General features: G+C 42.5%; 2 non-coding genes across 2 annotated transcripts; both read left to right on the forward strand.

Moving 5' to 3' along the window:
• The first annotated feature begins 1970 nt into the window (after positions 1-1970).
• On the forward strand, positions 1971-3873 carry LOC125076442. Its single transcript, XR_007120402.1, has one exon. It is a non-coding gene; the product is annotated as a small subunit ribosomal RNA (ribosomal RNA).
• A 458-nt stretch (positions 3874-4331) lies between these two features.
• On the forward strand, positions 4332-4488 carry LOC125076439. Its single transcript, XR_007120400.1, has one exon. It is a non-coding gene; the product is annotated as a 5.8S ribosomal RNA (ribosomal RNA).
• The last annotated feature ends 1100 nt before the right edge of the window (positions 4489-5588 follow it).

Below are 5588 nucleotides of genomic sequence, written 5' to 3' on the forward strand. Positions count from 1 at the left end.
GTATCGATGGTGTCTGTGCGTGCTGTGTCTCTCGCGTGTTCGTAATTCGCGTCATTTTCATTATTATATTATTACGTAAGTCTTCTTATACGTTTAATATCAATAATTAACATATATAATTTTCGATACATTAACATTAACATTAACATTAACATTAACATTATATGAGCTCTATCTCGACTCTCCTTTCGATACACGAACGTTCGACGTTTTCATCGAGCACTTCGTTCGAGAAAACGTTCGTAGAGTAGGAGTAGAGCTCGTTGCGTTCGTTAGATTATTTTTTAATTTTTTTATAGAGATTCAATACATTTATGTCAGGATATTTTTTTAAAGATAATTTATATTTATTTATTACTTCATTATACATATTTTAAGGTATCAAGACTGATATGAAACTTAAAAATTATATTATTAACATTATTTACGCATTCGTAAATCGCGTCATGTTCTTTATTATTATTATTATTATATTTATTCGTCATCGTCATAATTATTATTTTAATTATAAAATATAATAATTTTAATTATAAATTTTTTTTTTTCGATAAACGAATACCGGTGAAATTTAAATAAACGAAGATACAACTTTCTTTGTTGTTGTTGTTGTTGTTGTTTTTTTTTTTCTTTTTTTTTTTATTGTTGTTGTTGTTGTTGTTGTTGTTGTTGTCGTTGTTGTTGCATTGACGTTGCATAATATCATATAATCATATACTATCTATAAAAATATAGAACAAAATAATCGAAGTTTTGGAGATTTTGGAGGGTTTGGGGTGTCAGTTGGGGGGGAGGGGGTTGGGGAGGGGGAGGGGGGGGGGGGGGGGATAGGGCTGCGTGTTCTGGGGTTCGTCGTCTTATGATATCAGATCGAATATGAGAAACATAATAAAATAATAATAATAATAAAAAAAAAAATACATTCCGTTCGAACGAGCCGAATGTCATACTCATCGTCAGGCATATATATGGAGTAGTGACGGTTCGAACGTCGAACATTCAAAAATTGATGTTAGACGCGAAGTGACCGGATCAGTACTCTTGTATAACGAAAAAAATGTTATTATCGTTTTCATTTGTCGTCTTTGTTGCGTGTCTTCTGGCGTGTCTCTCGATTCGTCGTATCGCGTTATATTATACTTTACGTAGTGTAACAACAAGTATGTACGTACGATTCGTCTCGACCGCTGGGGGATATTCACTGACACACGTGAAAATGATAAAAAGATTCTTATTCGTTCTGTAAAACTGTGCCGACCGACGGACGCACGTAGATCTCTCTGCCTCATGCGCTCTTCCTCTTATCGTCGTCGTCGTCGCTCTCGCTACAATCTATCCTCATGGAATAAATGTTGATTCATTGTAGTCGATCTGCGACGTCGCGACGATATGAGAAAACGTTAGAGACGGAGTTCTTAAAAGATTCAGTGTATTCGTATAGTGTGTATAATTTTTATATTATATATGAACGGTCGTTTCTAAAATTCTTTTTGTTAATTTTTACATTTATCATGTACAAAAAATACACAACCCGAGTATCGGTACGATCACTCAAACACCGGGCGTCGATCCCAATGTTTTACGATAATAATCGTTGAACAATACATACGTACACGTCGTGTGCGAAGTGTTATTTTGAAAAAAAAACTCGATCTCGTTTAGAACGTTCGAATTCGTGACCGTTATGTGTCATTATGTGAAGACGCCTCCGCCGCCGCCGCCGCCGCCGCTGTCGTCGCGTTATATATTATAGCGCACGCGCGCGCGCGTGCTTAAAGCGCGTTTGTGTCTCATATAAATTTTTATAAGAGTCAACCGTTAAAATCTATCGCGTCTAACGCGATCGACGATACGGTGAGACGCTCGTTTCATACTGTGCGTATATTGTACATGCATGCATAAGTTTGTGTGTATTTTATATGCGAATATGAAACGAGAAGAGTAATTGACGACTTCAACAAGTCTCGGTTAGCTCCCTGGTTGATCCTGCCAGTAGTTATATGCTTGTCTCAAAGATTAAGCCATGCATGTCTCAGTGCAAGCCGTATTAAGGCGATACCGCGAATGGCTCAATATATCAGTTTTGGTTCCTTAGATCTTACTCAGTTACTTGGATAACTGTGGTAATTCTAGAGCTAATACATGCAATCAGAACTCTGACCAGTGATGGGATGAGTGCTTTTATTAGATCAAAACCAATCGACGGAGGGCGTCTCGTCCGAAGTCGTTAATTTTGATGAATCTGGATAACTTTTGCCGATCGCATGGTCCAGTACCGGCGACGCATCTTTCAAATGTCTGCCTTATCAACTTTCGATGGTAGTTTCTGCGACTACCATGGTTGTCACGGGTAACGGGGAATCAGGGTTCGATTCCGGAGAGGGAGCCTGAGAAACGGCTACCACATCCAAGGAAGGCAGCAGGCGCGCAAATTACCCACTCCCGGCACGGGGAGGTAGTGACGAAAAATAACGATACGGGACTCTTTCGAGGCCTCGTAATCGGAATGAGTACACTTTAAATATTTTAACGAGGAACAATTGGAGGGCAAGTCTGGTGCCAGCAGCCGCGGTAATTCCAGCTCCAATAGCGTATACTAAAATTGTTGCGGTTAAAAAGCTCGTAGTTGCATTTGTGCGCCGCGCTGTCGGTGCACCGCATCCGCGGTGATACTGACACGTCTGCGGAGCATATCGTCGGTGAGCCGGCGGTAAAACGCCGGTTCAATATCAAAATCCTATCGCGGTGCTCTTCAGTGAGTGTCGAGATGGGCCGACAATTTTACTTTGAACAAATTAGAGTGCTCAAAGCGGGCTCAAAATGCCGCTTGAATATTTCGTGCATGGAATAATAGAATATGATCTCGGTTCTATTTTGTTGGTTTTCAGAACTCCGAGGTAATGATTAATAGGGATAACTGGGGGCATTCGTATTGCGACGTTAGAGGTGAAATTCTTGGATCGTCGCAAGACGAACATCAGCGAAAGCATTTGCCAAAGGTGTTTTCATCAATCAAGAACGAAAGTTAGAGGTTCGAAGGCGATTAGATACCGCCCTAGTTCTAACCGTAAATATGTCATCTAGCGATCCGCCGACGTTACTACAATGGCTCGGCGGGCAGCTTCCGGGAAACCAAAGATTTTGGACTCCGGGGGGAGTATGGTTGCAAAGCTGAAACTTAAAGGAATTGACGGAAGGGCACCACCAGGAGTGGAGCCTGCGGCTTAATTTGACTCAACACGGGAAATCTCACCAGGCCCGGACACCGGAAGGATTGACAGATTAATAGCTCTTTCTTGATTCGGTGGGTGGTGGTGCATGGCCGTTCTTAGTTGGTGGAGCGATTTGTCTGGTTAATTCCGGTAACGAACGAGACTCTAGCCTGCTAAATAGGCGTCGTCATTTAGGTGTGCTCGATTTCGGTCGAGCAACTCACTGGCGGCGTATTAAAATTCTTCTTAGAGGGACCGGCGGCTTCGAGCCGCACGAGATTGAGCAATAACAGGTCTGTGATGCCCTTAGATGTCCTGGGCCGCACGCGCGCTACACTGAAGGAATCAGCATGTTCTCCCTGGCCTAGAGGCCCGGGCAACCCGTTGAAACTCCTTCGTGCTGGGGATTGGGGTTTGCAATTATCCCCCATAAACGAGGAATTCCTAGTAAGCGCGAGTCATAAGCTCGCGTTGATTACGTCCCTGCCCTTTGTACACACCGCCCGTCGCTACTACCGATTGAATGATTTAGTGAGGTCTTCGGACCGACACGCGGTGGCTTCACGGCCGTCGGCGTTGCTGGGAAGTTGACCAAACTTGATCATTTAGAGGAAGTAAAAGTCGTAACAAGGTTTCCGTAGGGGAACCTGCGGAAGGATCATTAACGTAAATTATCAATCTCGAAAGAGTGCGATAATGAACGATAATAAAATTGTAAAACACAAATATCGACGTTCGGAATGTGTCGTTTCGATGCGAGGACGCGATTCTCACTCTCTCTCTCTCACACAGCAGTGTGTCCGAGTCAGAGTCCAGAGTCGTGTAACGCGTCCTATTCTGATATTTTTCGATGTCGATTTCGAGGAAAGTACGATGTGTTAACGCACATCGTCATCTTCAAATAAAATGTATATTTCTTTTTTTTTTTTTTGTACTTTTTTTTTTTTTTAACTTTTTTTTTTTTTTTTTTTTAATTTTTTGAATTTTTCTCTTTATACTAAAAATAAGAGAAAAAAACGAAAAAAAAAAAAAAAATTAAAAAAAAATAAACTCATATCACTGGCGTATAGAATCGTTCGAGTGATCGTAGAAATTATAAAAATAAAACAAATTAAAAACCATTACCCTGGACGGTGGATCACTTGGCTCGCGGGTCGATGAAGAACGCAGTTAACTGCGCGTCATAGTGTGAACTGCAGGACACATTTGAACATCGACATTTCGAACGCACATTGCGGTCCGTGGAGAAACATCCAGGACCACTCCTGTCTGAGGGCCGGCTGTATAAAAATATAAACCACACTGTTCAATGTTTAATGTCGTAATGTCTATTATTTCGTAACCGACTCAATAGACTGACTGACGTTTCTCGAACATATGACGGTATCCGCGTTCGATGTGTTATATTACGTGTTTAAATATACTTAATATAAATCTCGTTCTCGGTCCGTTCAAATATAACAAATACGATGTGTATGTATGTTTACGTTTACATGCGTGTGTGTGTATATATTATTTATATTTTTATATACGCGTTCGTGTGTACGTTTACGTCACGGAGTTTCGTTATGCGACGTCAGAGAGACTGAGAGCGTCGCTCGTCGCCAGACGAGGAGCGCCCATCTCCGACCTTTCGATCGTTTCATTGAGTTGTTCTCGATCAAAGAGGGTAATCGGAGTTTAGGTGATCTCTTCGTCTCGTGATTATCGAGTACGTGCGTTTCTTTTGTTCATACTCTAATGTCAAAATTTCGAATACAAAAGCTCCGCGATCGTTACGACGTATACGAGACGAACGTGTTTATATGATGTGTAAATAAAGCGCGCTCGCATCGTTGAACGTGATGACATCGAAACATTCGTATATATATATATATATTGTATATATATCGAGTAGGCGGACTCGACGTCCGAAGAGCGCGTCGACGCCGACGTCGGAACGATCGGAATGAAAATTCTCTCTCGTCTCGACGAAAGCGGCGCCGTCGCGTTGACGGATATCGCGTCTGCCTCGTTTTTTTTATCGTTGGCCTCAGATCAGGGAGGATCACCCGCCGAATTTAAGCATATTAGTAAGCGGAGGAAAAGAAACTAACCAGGATTTCCTTAGTAGCGGCGAGCGAACAGGAAATAGCCCAGCACTGAATCCCGCGGTTGTAACGATCGCGGGAGATGTGGTGTTCGGGAGGTATCGCTTTCTCGTCGTCGCCACTCCTGTCCAAGTTCGTCTTGAACGGGGCCGTTTTCCCGTAGAGGGTGCCAGGCCCGTAGCGACGGAGCGAGACGGCGAGAGGTACGCTCCTCAGAGTCGGGTTGCTTGAGAGTGCAGCCCTAAGTGGGTGGTAAACTCCATCTAAGGCTAAATATTACCGCGAGACC

Source organism: Vanessa atalanta, unplaced genomic scaffold (genome assembly GCF_905147765.1).
Source record: "Vanessa atalanta unplaced genomic scaffold, ilVanAtal1.2, whole genome shotgun sequence".
NCBI lineage: Eukaryota > Metazoa > Arthropoda > Insecta > Lepidoptera > Nymphalidae > Vanessa > Vanessa atalanta.